This window comes from Takifugu flavidus, chromosome 7 (assembly GCF_003711565.1).
Source record: "Takifugu flavidus isolate HTHZ2018 chromosome 7, ASM371156v2, whole genome shotgun sequence".
Classification (NCBI taxonomy): Eukaryota; Metazoa; Chordata; class Actinopteri; order Tetraodontiformes; family Tetraodontidae; genus Takifugu; species Takifugu flavidus.
Genome location: NC_079526.1, coordinates 14938698 through 14954943, shown reverse-complemented (window position 1 = coordinate 14954943; position 16246 = coordinate 14938698). Strand labels below are relative to the sequence as shown.

At 45.6% G+C, this 16246-nt stretch overlaps 1 protein-coding gene across 2 annotated transcripts in view; it reads left to right on the top strand.

Annotated features, from left to right (window-relative positions):
- Positions 1-16246, top strand: part of LOC130528396 (carboxyl-terminal PDZ ligand of neuronal nitric oxide synthase protein-like) — a 75549-nt gene that overhangs the window by 10525 nt on the left and 48778 nt on the right. The window lies entirely within an intron of this gene.

Below are 16246 nucleotides of genomic sequence, written 5' to 3'. Positions count from 1 at the left end.
GTCATTTGCTTCTAAAACTCCATCACTTCGCAGACAAACCCGCTCGCGTTGCTCTGTTTCGGCACAAACGGGGATGTTTACGAATGTCAGATGAGAAAACCCGAACTCTAAATAAATCAGCATAATGACGCGTCAGCGGATTAGCATAAACCAGCAGGGATCAATAGGCCGCGATACACACGAGGTGTGCTGCATGAATAAAACAAGATCGGATGCACGTGAGACCGTGAGCAAACAGCAGCGCGGAGCCGTACATTTTGTATACATAACACAGTAATCTAGGTATGTGTGTGTGTGTGTGTGTGTGTGTGTGTGTGTGTGTGTGTGTGTGTGTTGGTAAGATTGTGCATCTATTGTGGGAACAGTAGAACTTGTTTTTAGAATGCTGAGGATGTGTGTAATGTCAACATTTCTACTAACTTCCATCTCTGTTAGACAGCTTTAAAATTGTAACGTGTGTGTGTGTGTGTGTGTGTGTGTGTGTTGTGTGTGTGTGTGTGTGTGTGTGTGTGTGTGTGTGTGTGTGTGTGTGTGTGTGTGTGTGTGTGTGTGTGTGTGTGTGTGTGTGCTGGAAGTGTATGCTGTTTTCAGGAAGGAGTGTTTTTGAACAGGAAGCTGGAGAACAATAGCACAGCCTGGCCCTGGAGCAGCTGATCCGCCTGTGTGCTTTAGCAACGATGGTTCAGTCCAACAAACATGACGTGTACGGTCGCTGGTGACGGGTTTTCTAGACCCGGTTCTACGTGCACCGGGCCACCACTCCTGCGTTTGCAGCTGATTAAAAGCGAATCAGCCACGGCCTGATTTAAGTTTTCCAGTAAATGTGGCTTCTTCCTTCGGGTGGCCGATCTAAACAACTTCAGATGTGGAGGTTTGAGGTGTAACAGGCGTTCTGTGGGAGCTCACCAGCAGACGGAAGCCTTTCTGATCCCTCTTCCATGTTTCCTACAGCTCAGTGCATTGGGATCTATTTGGGATTCAGAGTGTTGCTCAAGGATACTTTTTATGTGGAGAACCTCTGTTCGCTATTCAGACGACATTTTACCGAAATAAACCCAACATTTAGCCGACCTCTTTAGAAGTGCCGCTCCGTTTAATCTAAGGAAAGGAAGTGATGGACCTCAAAGCAATAAAGACAGGAAGCTGGGGAGAGGAAGAACTCTCTGACCAATCAGAGCTCGAGCGAGGAGAGCGGCACATCAGACAGCTAATGCAGCGTTTTGAAGACATCGGACATTTATCTCCTGACATTGGTTGAAGCTGGAATTTTAACACTTTTGCCTAAATGAGTGTACTCACAGTCTTCTACAGGGTCATTCGCGCCTCCCCTCAGTTCAGCCTCACTGGAAGCTGCAGCGACGTCTGATTTCATCTCCTCAGAGAGTGCGGTTAATTAATCCCACTGAGGGAACACCTCACTCCGGAAAAACAAGGAAAGAGTTGTTTATGATCCTGGCTGCAGCCGATCTCTGACTGAGCGCCGAAGGCAGGAGGACCATATTTTGAGTCAGTCAATGTTTTTTGTGCCTTGGACGGGAGCTTTGGGAGCTGCTCTGCACCGACCAACAGTGGAGCCCCTCTGGCCCCTTCAGGGGCTGGTGTGCACGTTTCAAGTATATTGGTGTTAAGAGAGTTGGGTCAGTGTAGCTTTACTGTGTGTTTAAAGTGTTTAGACTGTTCGTCAAGACACTTTTAGGCCCGAGTCAGGAAGAGTGCCACCTGACTTCATCCAGTAGGCACATCTAAAAGCCTCCAATTGTGGGCCGGAGCTCCTAATGTACAATAAAGTGGTGATTTTGCACTAATGAGTCCGTCCACAAACGGTTCACTGCAGGGCGACTGACGCAGCTGCAGATTAGCATGTAGTTCTTATCAGGCAGCAGCCAGAGTGCTCAAAGAAAGCGCGTAATGGCTCCGGGGTTCTGTTTCCTACCGACAGCACTTCTTCCTCAGGTGATCTCAGGATCAGCACTTTACTGATTTTTAACCCACAACAGAACCAGACTGAGCCGTTCGGGCATTGAGTTTGGAGAATAAACTTGTTTAAAACCACTTTATCCCCAAGAATCTGAAGTTTTGTGGCGCCACCGTGGTGCTAAACGCTGGAACCTGTCAGTAAAATGTTCACAAGCTCCAGATTTGGGGCGCTTTGAAAGGCTCTGGCACCTGTGGCAGCAGCTCTCCATGAACAAAGAAGCCGAGTCTTCAAACATCCTGCGTTTACTTGTTCGCCTTTGAAGAAAGGGCAGTGACATCTCTTGGAAATCTTCTTACACATGCCTCTGTGTTTGTGTGTGTGTGTGTGTGTGTGTGTGAGATTAAATGTGTTCTGTGTTTAGCACCTCTTCTATAAAGCCTGTAATGTCCTGCTCCTCGTTCATTAAAAATGAATAAGACACTGAACACAAGCTTATTATTATGCGCTGGTAATCTGAGCGCATTTGCTTCTCAGGATCTGGCTCTGTTGCTGATAATCACATGGAATTTGCATCTCACAGCAGAGCTTTGGGGCCGCGTCGGCGTGTGCACGGGCTCCTCGGGCTGCAGGTTCGGAGTTCTTGCTGCATCTCCGATAAACGGGATAATACCGTACTTACCATGCAGACTAATCGGCGCGTCTCTGTTTTTGCTTTTCTACCAGGACGACACCTGGTTTGGCCTCAGGGGAGTTCCTCCTGCCGCCGTCTGAATAATGTCTGCATGAAATGAGGTAGTTTCATGTTGGGTAAACAGTTTCTCCACAGCTGGTGTCGTTGTTCGTGGTCTTTTCTGAGCTGCTGTTGAGAATTGTGTGAACTGGGAGAATATTCCGGCTCGATTTGTGTGATTTCCGGGATTGTTTTCAAGTTTAAAATGCTACGCACGGGTGCCAGAGGCTTCACAGTGCTGGGATGGTCAAAATCAATCAAAGTTCAGCCGAGAGTTTTAGAAGGAGGTCTTACGAGAGCCCCTTCAAGCATGCGAGTGGCAGCCCCGCCTCTTCCATCTAAATAACCAACATAATTACTCAACAACGTTGCCCTTCCTGAACACAAGCATGAGCCATATTCTCATGCTAAAACTGCTGCTTGTGCTAAAATGGACGGTCATATTCAGCAACACATGACTGGGAGAGTTGACTTTAGAGTTGCTCCACAATTCTGGAGAGATTTCAGCATGTACTATCCATTGTCACTCGACCTTGAAGCGATACAGTTAAAGCAAAGACAAACTCTTTGATGTCTCGAACATTTCTGCGCGAGCTGTAGCTCGTTTTTGTTGTCAGGCAAAGCCTTGCCGTCCTCATTTAAGCTTTTTGTGAGCAGAACAGGAAGTTAAAGGGGATCTAAGCTCTGTGCCCCCTCCCTCTGTTTTCATGTGATACAGCCCTGACTGTCCTACGAAAGACGCCATTAGTCCAGCAGCACCTTTACAAATCAACACCGTATGCACTTCTTTCCACCAGATGTGGGCCAGCGCCAGGGGATATCCACTGGAGCGGTACCAGAATCCCCCCTGGACCTGATCAGTTAATACAGCCGCTAGATCAACCAGGGCCGAGGTCCTCCCCAGGTCCTCCAGAGACCAGTATATGTGCTGGTAGCACGACAACCCTACTACAGTCATAGCAGTGATCCACCCATCAGAGGGGGTGGGATAAGGGCCGGCGTGATGCTTGACCTTTCTGTGGAATTGTCTCAATATCTGGTCGTAAAAATGGACTCTAAGCGGCTCTAAATATCTCTTTTGAAGCTGCACTGAAGTCGCTGACTGGAAATGCTGCGTCTTTTACTTGCGCGCAGCTCTCCTCCTCCTGCTGAATAATTAACCTCCCGAGCCGGACTGAAAACCACTTGGACTCCCGATTAGCACCTATTTGCAACAAATTAGCCCCTCTCTGTCACACATTGATTTTCAACTATCATTTGAACTTTTGTCAAATGACAGCTAATGCTATTTACAGAACATGCAGGATCAAATTATGGCTCGTTCACATTTGCTGTGCGCTCTATATAGAGCAGCATAGCGAGACTATAACAACACGTGTCGCACATTTCTATAAAACCATCAGCCCCAAGACATCTGGATGGAGTTTTCCCCCCCTCAAATACAGTCCGAGAACATATAAATGAAAAGAGGAAATAATGGAAAATGGGCACCCCTCTGTGGAACCGGCCCCTGGTCTCCCGTTACGAGCTCAAATATTCCCTTTGCTGTCAATAAGGTCGTCCTGGGAGACGGTGAAGCAGGACACTGGAGAGGAAGAGGGAAAACAACTGTAGACCATCCAGGGCAGCCCCCCCGCTTACACCCCCGTAAACCAAAATAAAGATCTGGCAGTGCAGGTAGCTGGGAGGTGATGGGAAAAGCAAACACACACACACACACACACACACACACAACCGTTTCTGAGGTTCACAGCCGTTAATCCTCTTCCCGGTCAGGCGTGACCCCTGCCAGCGTGTCCTCACTCGGCATCAGCGCCGTTCTTTATATTATTCATATCAGGCCGGGATCAGAAAGTGGAAAAGGTCTCGCACAATGTGGCTGTGATGACGATGATGAGGGTGACGACAGCGAGGCCGGGACGGAGGGATGTGTTGCCATAGTTACAGGGACACGCTGCAGAAGGGCAACAGCTGGCCTTGTCTGAGGAGATGGGAAGAGTGGAATGAGTGGAATAAGAGGAAAGGTGCGAGGGATTGGTGTTGTTTACACGGTTTGCCCCACCCGCTGCACCACTGTGCACCAGCGAGAGGCTAAAAACACGTTTTTATCAGAATTGTTAGCGCCTGCAGGGAATTCTGGAAGTTCTCCTGGGAAACACGAAGTCCTGAGACTCCTGCTCATTAAATCACATTAGCACTTCTGTCATTTTTTTTTGACCCAAACGAATTATTGCCCCTGACCCTAACCCGCCCTTTCAGAATCACTGGTGTAGATAATGAGCGCCACTCGCTAACGAACGGTGGCTGTGACTCGTTATTACCTTCAGCCTTTGCCTGTGACATCTATACTTTTGCTCTATTTTATGTTGTTCATGCGTCCCAGTTTCACTGAAAGAGACACTGAAAAGTGGTAAAAAATAACCCCCAAAACCCAAATTACAAGATTTGGTGCCTCTCCGAGGGTGCCGGGGCAGCCTGGGGTGGCTGGCCATGCAGACAGAGACATCCAGCCCGTGCTGTCAGCTTTGATACCCTTGTACCCCGGTGAAGCCCGAGCCAGAACCACTGTAATTGCAGGAACTAGACAGGCCAGCCTGTTTTTATACGCTTTACAAGTTCTGGAAACATCCGAGAACTCTTTTGATCCTGTTGCTACACGCGTGACTGAAAACGTGTGTGCCGAGCGAGTGTCGAGCGAAGCAACAATGAAGAAATGGCTTTTTAGTTCCTCCTCTTTTGTAGCTCCAACGATCTTTTACGGCTCCACACTTAAAATCATCACCCTTTTCTGAACACTTAATTGTCCGACTGCAAACCAATTTGACGACTGTTTTACAGGATGTAGCTGGACGTAAAGAGTTGCAGCTGTCCGTCATGAATATCCCAACACCTTCTCGACCCGGAGCTGACGGCTGCTTCCAGGTGCAGCTGGACGTTAAATGAATGTAAATATTAGCAGACGGGGACAGCTAATGTACAGACTTCCTTCCTGTTCAGTTAGCCAGATTCCTCTGTAAATGCCCTCCAGGGGCAAAACGGTGGAAGGAATGTACTTGTTTTGTAGTTGGGGGTACCTGGCCGGCGTGTAGCTAACTGCACCCCCGTATAACTGATGACTTTCTAAAGATTTTATTAGTGGAACCACTTATGGTGCCCTTTTGCTAATGTTGCTGCCTTAATGGAGTTTTTAATGTTTTCTTTGGAGGTTAATGATAGGCAGATGAGGTCACTGGGAGATATTAAGCAGAACGCAGAGCTGAACGGGATGGAAATCTGCAGTCGGGATCATCCTGGCTTTGAATTTCATCTTTCATTTTACTGGAAGCCTGTTCAGAAAATCGAATCTAACGCCACCTTGTGCTATAATGGACCAGAGAACTGAGGAGCTCCGTTGCACGGGCAGTTGTATGAACGTGGAAAATGGGGAAGGCTGACAAGATAAATAACAGTCCGGCGTTAGGGTATTTAAGTGTTTGTTCTGATTTTCTTCTCTCCCTCACTGAACCAATTTTCTGCTCCAGGGTGCGGAACATCTCCTGGTTTTCCTGAGGGCACCACACCTCTTCACCTATTCAATAATCCCACTGCAAATTACTGGACTTTTCATCGTCATTCATGTGCAAAACCACTCGCTTTACCTTTCTCGCCCACGTTTGCTCTGACAAAGGAGGCCCCTTCCATCCAATTCATTGAATTAATCAGAAGCAAGTCCAAATTTGACCCCCGCTGTAAAGACTTACAACAAAGGGACATTTCCCTGCAGCGCAGGTAGACGGCGCGAGGGACGGGAGCCCCAATTGAAAATCCCCCGATTGGTTGGCTGATTAGGATATTGAAAATATTCCTTTGTTGAATGTGAGTTATTCACTCAGAAACTGCTCCAACAAAAGCGACATTGACAAACTCCACCAATAAAAGGATAAAAGGCCACAATATTTAAATGACGGGGAGTGATTTTATTTCTACTCTGATTAGAGCCAATTCCTCTCGTCTCTGCTGGTAAAATGGGGCCAGAGCTGAGAAGAGCGTGGAACAATCATTCTCACTGCTCTGGTATTTACACGGATCCTCCTCGCTCGCTCTGAAGATGGAGGCTGTTCCTTCCCGGAGATAAGAGAGCGGAGTCGAGCCAGCAGGGCCTCGAATATTAGCAGCAGTAGTTGAGCTGATACGTGATACTACAGTGGTGTGTGTGTGTGTGTGTGTGTGTGTGTGTGTGTGTGTGTGTGTGTGTGTTGGGGGGGTTCCGACTCTTGTCAGTGTCCCCGTGCATCTCTGCGGCGTTCCTTGTCAGGCTTTGTTTGCCTTTCAGGTGGAATTCTCCGTAGCTGTTGGGAAAATAGTATCCAGGTGCTGGAGGGAACTCCCTCTGTGTGTGTTTTGCTCTTTGGGTTGTAGTTCGCGGCGCTCTTTTTCCAGCCTTCCACTCATTCATAACCCAAGTCTGACTCGGATCAGTCATCAATCACGGTGTGCGGGCAGTAAGCCAATCCCAAATCCATCCCCCGCTCTCTGCACTCCTGCCTACACACACTTTCTTGGTCATTAAGACACAATGAAAAGCTGCTCTTGACTGACTGGGCATTTTTGGTCATGGCTCATTAGACACCTGATGTTCTTTAGTCTTCACACAAGAATTTCAAACAGTTTGTCTTGCTTTGCAGATTGAAACCATCCACACCGGAATGTGTTTTCAGAACCAAACAGTTTGCGGAGCTGCTGAGGGACAGCGTGGCGTCCGATCCTCAGTCTTGTGGCACGGAGTGACATCCTGCTAAGTTGTAGCTTGTCTTTGGCTCTTGTTCAGATTTTAAATTCGTTTTCTGAAATGTAAAATAAAAATTACTCCTACAGCGTAGGTCTGCAGCTTCCTGCTAATGGTCTCTAATCCTGGTGTTATCGCCACTCGGTGAAGGCTCTCGTCTGAAGTGCCTCATTGTCCAGCCTAATTAATAATGTCTCAAGTCAAAAGGCCCCCTGTGGCACTCAGGAAAGCTCATGCTCCACTCTGTAAGCGTCAGCACATCTTGTCTGTTTTAGAACGTCATTATGAAACTGGACGACATAATCTGCTGAAGCACAACCTGCCTTTTCACATTTTCAGACCAGATGGAGGTAAATAACCACCGGTGTTGCATCAGAACAAATACAATGGCTGACAATGAGGACAATTCTGATAAATAACAGGTGACTCTCTTCTTTTCCCTCTCTATCTTGTTCTCAGAGTAAGCTTTATACAAGAATAGACTTTCTTCAATTCAAGCTAAGACAAAAAAACAGCTTTAATTCTCTCAAATCACTTGCATGGAGTTGGAGAAGCATGTGAAGTGGTGCTGAAGAGTAATGGAAGACATTGTCGCTGTGTTGCTTCGAGCTAGCAGCTCTTCAGTGTTGCACCATACCTCAGTGGGCGCCTCGACCTCTTATCACATGGTAATCAGCTGGGACAGACTCCCCGCTGGTGGCCCGATCCTGGCCGCGTGTGGCCTGATCCTGGCCAACACTGCCTCCTTCCTTCTCCAGCACAGCCAGTGGCTTCTCCCGGCTCTTTAATTGCTTTCTGCTGGGCCAGTTTTCTGATGCACCCTTCCTTCAAGAGCTGCCTTGTGGAATTAGCTGTAACCCTGCAGCCAGCTTTCAGGGGGCGCCTTGACTCTCAGTCCCCAGCACTCTGGCTCAGTTGCACAGTTGGCATGCTGCAGCCATGTTCCTGACGGCTCCTCCCAGGGGGCTTCACCTCGCTGATGAGAACGCACTGGCTGGAGCTGGACCACAGGACCAGGCCGTGTGGTCCAGCGCCGATGGTAAGATGGGTCTCCGGCTCAGGTCAACACCATTTCCCAACCCCTGGCCGTATTCAGTGGACCTGATAGATGATATTTGAGTTCTTGAAATGCTCAGTTTGACTATAGAGGGGAACTTGTTCTTATTAGTTCGTTATGACTGCCGTTATTGAGGTCAGACACGCTTGTGTTGAAGTAAACTAGGTTGAAAGCTTCAGGGAAAGGCAAATATCTGACACTGTCTATAATCTCATCATTAAGCTGCCAGAATTGTGGATTCTCTTCAAACCTCGATTGTTGGCATGTGCCACTGCCTCTAATCCCCTTGTCATGCTCGATATTGTTGTGTACATTTAGCTTTTTATGCAAAAGAGCAAGCGGCCTGTTCTTCAGCCGCGTCTAATCCAATTTTAATACCCTTTACAGCTCACTGATGATATTCCACAACTGGTACATGACACATCTTTACGATTCTTTTGAGTCGGTAATTAAACCTGAACTCTGCTAATTTCCCTCTGTAGCGCCTGCCTGGAGTCATATTTCACCATTTTTGTTCGTGCAAGCAGGATGTCGCCCGTGGTGACCATCAGATGGGTCCCGTGCAGCTTCATTTACGCTTCCAATTAAAGCTGTAAGAGCTTGTAATCCTTTCCTATCTTCTAAAGAAGCTTTATCACAACAGCCAGCACTGGTTAGCCCCTGCTCTCATTCGGTTCCAGCCGAGACCGCCTTGTAAGCAACTGAGGTGTAAATGTCTGTAAATGTTCAGCTGTTGATGGTGCTTTGGCCTCCTGGTTGTAATTGTGTCCCTCGGCGTGTCCCTGCTCAGCTCTACTGACCGGGCGCTGGTGCACTGCAGTGTTGTGCACGTATTCTTACCGGATGCCAGAGTTTCCTCACCCATTATGTGAATATAATGGAAACACAATGTCGTACCACTCTCAACACTAACTATGTGTTGGTAAAAGCCAATGTTGCCTCAGCTGACGAAGAGAAAAGAGAAATGGATCCATTTCACCCGAAGATTTGCATTATTTTTATGACATCCAAGAAATGGAAAAATGAAACAAAATCTCTTGATTAATTAAATTTCAAAGTCTCTCAAGCAAAATGACTGAGAGAAATCTTAAACCTCTGCAGCGAAGGTCCTGACTATAAACCAGCAACTACTAAAATATTGAACAAATTCACTCAGTTGAGGGATTTTATGATTTTCTTTGCAGTAAAAAAATTGGTTCAGCTTCACAAAGAGTCGTTTACAACAAGGAAAAGGCTAATGTGACCCTGGATTAGAAGTTACCGTGAAAAACGTAATCTCGTTTTAGAATATCGTGATTCTCGATGCCTTTTGATCGTAAACTTTTCTCAGGTTTGTGTCAGTAGCTGTTACAGAAACGAACAAATAAGAGAGATGGCAGCAGTCTCTCCAGCCTGGCTGCTTCTCCTGTTACTTCCTCTGATTTTGCCTTTTTAAATATCTTTTTATTACTTTAATTCTCATGACAGCTGGAGCTCAGAGAAGTAAATGTGCTCGATCCTGAAACAAAGCACGTTTATCCGTGATCAACTCCAGACACGAAAACAAACCACATCTTGATGAAACCAGCTTTTGGGGTGTTTTTGAATGATGCGATGTGATGTTCGGAAATTAAGGACCTTACGAACGTCTGTGTTCCCAGTGCAGTTTTTCTGAGGCAGTGTCGTTATTATGCATTAAGGAATCTATGTGAATCTCCGTGTTAGCGTGTATAATCTATGAACAATTACAGGAATTCTGAATGTCTGCAACAAGTTAAAGTCTCTTGCAGTTTCCCAGATTCTCCCAGTACTGAATATTTACAGAGGAGAGGTTTGTTTTAATAGACACGTTAGATTAAATTGCACATTTGCTTGGTCACTGGAGGGCGACAGCAACGAGGAGCCCAGATTTCTTTGTTTGGAAAGAAGAAATGAAATACCATCCTGGGTATAGTTGGTTCTCAACACTCCGACTTCTGGACATCTCATACAGGAGGAATACAAATTCTTATGAATATGAATTCTTCATTGTCGTAGAACAGGGGTCGGCAACCCGTGGCTCTCGAGCCGCACGCGGCTCTTTAGCGCCGCCTAGTGGCCCCCTGGAGCTTTTTTAAAAATATGAAAATGAAAAAAGATGGTGTGAACATATTTTTGGTTTTAATATAATTTCTGTAGGAGGAAAAACATAACAAACATCCTTAAAGATTTCCATTGCTGTTAACATGTGGATAATAAATATTTAATTTCAACATTTCATTATAAGAGAAGTTAAACTTAAAGCACCATCGTACAGCAGAGTGGCCACGTGGTGCATCATTCTCTCCAGGATACGCTGCAGGGAACATAAACATTTAATCATTAATGCTCATTATGTATTTGTAGCCTACTTATCATTTTGAAAGAAGGCTAATATGGCTAATATAGACACTTACAGCATGTGTTGCCTTCATAATAAGGCTTATATAGGGCTTTTTATTTTTTGCGGCACCAGGCAGATTTGTTTTTTGGTTTTTTGGTCCAATATGGCTCTTTTAACATTTTGGGTTGCCGACCCCTGTCGTAGAAGAACTCATGGGATAATTAGCTGTCCCAAATCCACAAAGTCACATCTGACTTGATAATACGGGTGGAGCAAGTACACATCTGTAACACCAACCTTTCCACTATCTTGAGAGTAATACGAGTGGAGGTCCTTTAAACCGCCATGAAAGAGACCTCGAGACTGATGATTCCGTACAAACATTTGACGCCGACTCCAGTTTAGCATAAACGGCGTCCGTTCCTCTTTTCAAATCATCCGACACATTTGTTTCTTGCTTCCTCCTGATGAAGATGTGAGGTCTTGATCTCAAGAGCCAAGCGCTCTTCCACATTTCTCATTTTTAAGATGATCTGCGAGATTAGCTTCAGATTTAGAAACTAATTGCAGTGTCCCAAAATAACATTTCTACCTTTCCATTTGTGAGTCCTGGTCTCTCTGACTTCCAGTACAGTCAGCCTGGTTATTATTAGCTGGAATATGTTGTAAGAAAGCTGCTCTCTCAGTGCTTTGGCTCTTCGACAGCAGGACCATGAAATGAAGCCATGTGAATGAGTAGCTTCCTGTCTGTCCTTCTGGGGAAATAGAGGTTTCCTCTTCCTTAGCAAGAGCAAAGACCAGCATATCTGCTTCATCTCCTGCTCCCGTGGCTGCAACAGGAAGGAAGGCAGTGAGGGATAGATCGAAGCTGAAGACAAAGATTAATGGAAGAGAAAACACCTTATATAACGGTACTTTTGGTGTTAAATCCATCTTCTGGAATCCCTCCTGGAATAAAGGCACCTGACCAGAAAATCAAACATTTTTATTCAGCTTCCATTAAACACTGTTAGACTCCTCTGGAACTGAACAGCCCTGTTGCCTTTCTTCAAAAAAAGAAATGTGAGGGAGTCAGACTGCGAATCAGCCGTTTCAGTTTCTCAGGTGGGATGTTTTCTTACATGTCAGAAGAAGAGTCTGCTGTCTTTGGAGCGCATAAATCTCTGTACCACAACCACTCAACGCGGTGCACATGTCAGACCCCGGAGAACAGAGGGATGCAAAAGAGTTCAGTCCGGGGGGAGAGTGAAGACGGCATGAAGGCGATAACGTTTCAGAGCAGACGATTCTGAAGCTCCACATTAGATGTTGTAACAGCAGTCGGGAGAATAGATGTCTCAGCTTTCTGTGCAGCAGGAAATGCTGCCAGCAGAACTTGGACGCCTCATTTATCAAACCCGGAAACTTCAGAAATAGAATCTTTCCCACTTAAGAGAGGCCAGGCTTTAGAATTCCCTTAAACACTGGAATGAATGCCGTCCCAACTTCTTTGTTTTCCTGGAGGTTTTGCTCTTCAGTGGTTTAATGCAGCTCATCGGTGTTAAGGTCAACCTCAATATTTGGCTTTGTGTAGCTGGTTTTTTTTCAACTTATTGCCTGTTAGACATTAAATTAATTGGCTGACGTGAGGGAAGACTGCGTATTCCAGCAGATCTCAACAAACTGCATATTAAATTCCACGTTCTTCTGGCTGCCGTTCAAAGAATGTTGTATCGCAGCGATTGATGATGGTTCCTGTAGCATCATGGGCCCAAATTATTTTGGCAAATGAACTGCCTCTTCAGAAGAGACAGAGATTGAATAAGCCATCGTTCGGTGGAGACGGGAGACTGAGGGGTGATGGTGGTCGGGGCGCAGAGACGGGGAGTAAATAAGTGTGTGTCAATAAGCCCAAGGACCCCGTGTGTGTCAGTGGTTAAGAGGGGGGATGATAGAATGACCTAATGTGAAGGAGTCAGACGGAGAAGATGTGGAACGTGAGAGGAAATGGGGGTGTGAAAGTGGGTCAGTGAAAGTGATGAAAGCTTTGTGGCTGGCACTGGGATGTGGTGTAAGATGCCGAGAAACTGGGAAATTCTGTGGGAAGACGACTGTTCGGAGCCTCCGTCGGAACAAAAGATTTCCCTGTGACTGTGGGGACGTACGCGATGTCTGGCCGCTTTATCAGGTTGCTGCAAATGAGTAAACAAAACACGATTTCATCGACGTTAACGGGCTGAAATTATGCCGACATGACAAGAGTCTGACAGAACAGCCATAAATGGTGGATCCCAGATTCCCTGAGTTTTCACCCCCGGTTTGAAGCATCCGAGCACCCATTGTAGTTCACCGCGAGATCGATTGTGACATGAACAATGGGCTTCGTCTGGTTGTCAACTCCCGGAGGCTCTGGAATAATGGACGGACGCGGCAGGAAAACCTCGGCTGGCTGACGCACAGAAGAGAACTGTTGAACCTGTCATCCGGCGTTCCAGTTTGAAGTTGATCCGTCGTTTCTGTCTCGTCTTTCTCCATCGGCCCCTCTGCAATTATGTGTGATTAGCAGCACGCGGCCTCTTCCTCTGCGTCTTTGCTGCACCGTTGCAGCGCCTTTGCTTTGACAAAATACGGGAAACGCAATAGAGGTTGGTTGATGCAACGGTGGTTGACGCAACATCACATTCTTTGAATTACGCTCGTGTATGTTCATCAAAGTCACCAGAAGAGTAAAATAATTGCTTCAGTGTGAGATAATCTTTGCTCGGCCATGTACGGGATCATTTCTGAGTAAATGTTCAAACAAAAGATGGCTCTGTGCATCACACAACTTGGTAAAAAGCACTGAAGGCTTTTAACTACACTAAACACTATTTTTTCCTCTGTAAAAAAAGACTCAGACGACATGCTGACACTGAGGGACGATGCTGTTGAGATGTTTCATTTCTTTTTAAACTGACCTTGTGTTCATTTAGCGGTTTAAAGATGTTTTTGTTTTACGTTGCGGGCTGCAGCGATCCTCATAATCCTGAGATCGGTGAGGGAAATGTCGTAAGATATGAAGGATCTGAGCTTGTCCTGTTGCTGCACTTCTGCTGATGAAGGAGACAGCGAGGCAGACTCAGATGATTTAGCTTAGATCTTACCTGCAAAGCGGAATATGAAGAAAGCTCAGTGGATCCGCACTAAAGTCTTCACCTCAGCTTTTCCTTTGCTCTATAAAGGCCAAACGACATGCCTTTAATTCACCACTTCCCCTGATTATTACTCCCCTTTCTTATTTATGAGATCCTAAATTTATGTGTGAGTTTATAGACCTCAGCTGTTAACTTCCCATTCTTTATTTCTTGTCCACTTTGTTCCTCTTTTTGCCTCATGTTCTCCGCCTTTTTGATGAATAAATACGTGAATATTTATGAATGAGTAGCTTATTCAGCATTAAAATGCATGCTATTTGACTCCTGATACTGACACTCTAGAGAACTGTAGTCTGCAGCGTTGATCACCCTCTGTAGTAAGACGTGACTGTCCTCGTGTTTCCATCTATTTACTGATCTTTATTTAAGTGATTTCCTTTTCTTATTTGTCCTTCTCCGGCATTGAATGGCCATAAGCAGAAATATGGCCCTGTTTGTGCTCGTTGGCTCCTTTGGTGAGTGTAAAGTGCTGCGGATGTTATGATGCTGGCAGGCTGTTGTCTTTGTTACAGCAATGATGGATTGTACCAGTAACAAAGAAAAGAACCTTTTGGAAACAACAGAATCCGGGCGGAGGCGACGTGTTGGTGTGACTTATTTGGATGATGGATGAGCCCATTCCTCCCTGACAGATGATTGGTTGAGTTTGTTTGCATAGATGCTGCAAATATAGAGATATATGGCTGGTATAATAAAAAGCTGCTTTGTTCTCCAGTGGGGTTCAAATGTGTTATCACACTTTTGTAAGTGCTTTTATTTTGGTTGGGAATAACTGAATTTGAAAATGAGGGCATCAGGAGGAGGCCTTCAGTGATCCTTCACCCTCTCCTGCTTTTTTTCTTAATCGTGTGTGATGTTGGTGAAGAAGCAACTTAATTGTACATATATATGCACATATGCATTGAACACACGTCAAACGTGGTGACCTCAGGTTTGTGCGCTCTTCTCTCTCCTCATTGAAGCCTCCACATTAGATTCTCTCTAGAAAGCTCCTTAACAAATTGCCAGCTGAGAAACTGGAACGCTTGAGTAGCTCCTATATTTATATTCATTTTAATTACATTAATCCATATTCTGTTAGGTGATTGGGCTTAATCATAAATTATATTGCTGCTGCATCTTTGCATCTTTGGGATTGAGAGTGTTTTGACTGGATTCATGCAGCCATGTCGGACAGGAAGAGACGGGCCTATTAGAGTTGAGTGCTTTCCGTCATATATGCCTGCGCCCCTTCTCACACACACACACACACACACACACACACACACACCCCAGCAGGAAATCTGTGACACAGCATCTGTAATTCTCTCCATGAAGGTCAATCATGCAATCTATCAGGTTTATCAGCATTTAAATCCTGCAGCACTGCCAACGCTACAGCCCATTACAATCCACCCATAAAAATGCCCATAAAAGTCCTTCTCATAAACACTAATGCACTTTTAGACCTGAGAATAATGATTAAAGTGTTTCAGAGTGTTTATAAGGGCCGGACTAGATTCTGTTCCCTGTTGAACGGTGGCCATTTTCCTGCCGTTCTGACTAATAAAGTATATCTCTCTAAATCAAGTGATTTAGAGAGATATACGAAACACATCACTGATACAGTCTTTCGTACCGCAAAACTGCTGCTGGAGAACCTAATGGAGCACTGAGCTCTGTTATTGGGCTTTTGTAAATGATACCTTCATGGCCGTGACAGGTCTGGCAGCACCTTTGCTAAAGCTTTATCTGTGTGCAAACACACCGGCAGTCGGGTTCCTCGTGTCTGCGGAAGTCTGAGTCAGGAATTCGATTTCCTGCTCAGCTTGGCGAGATCGTCTCAGTGTGAGTGGCGTTGAGGATGCGTGCTCGCCTTTGCAACCTTTGCCTGCTGTGTTTGATGCTGCCTTCTCATCGGTAAAGCTGTAGAGGCTTCAAGTGTCTATAAAATCCGCTTTGTTATTACCTGCATCTCCTCGATCATCCAGAATTCCAGAATAACTCACTGATACTTTTTAGAAATGCTATTTGCATGGTTTGGTTTTGTTAAAAAGAGGTAGATGTTAAAGAGGTAAATGGTTTGGTACTGAGAAAGCAACATGAATGGAAATTCCAGTCGATGGAGTAAGAACAGTTGTGGTTTAATCACACGTCGGTTTCTGTGCCTCTAACTTTCCTTTAACATAATATCGCTTAAACTGGATTCTTATGACAACTTAAACACACGGACATGCTTTTGTTCTGTCATGCACACCTGAACCACAGTGGTAAAACAATTTT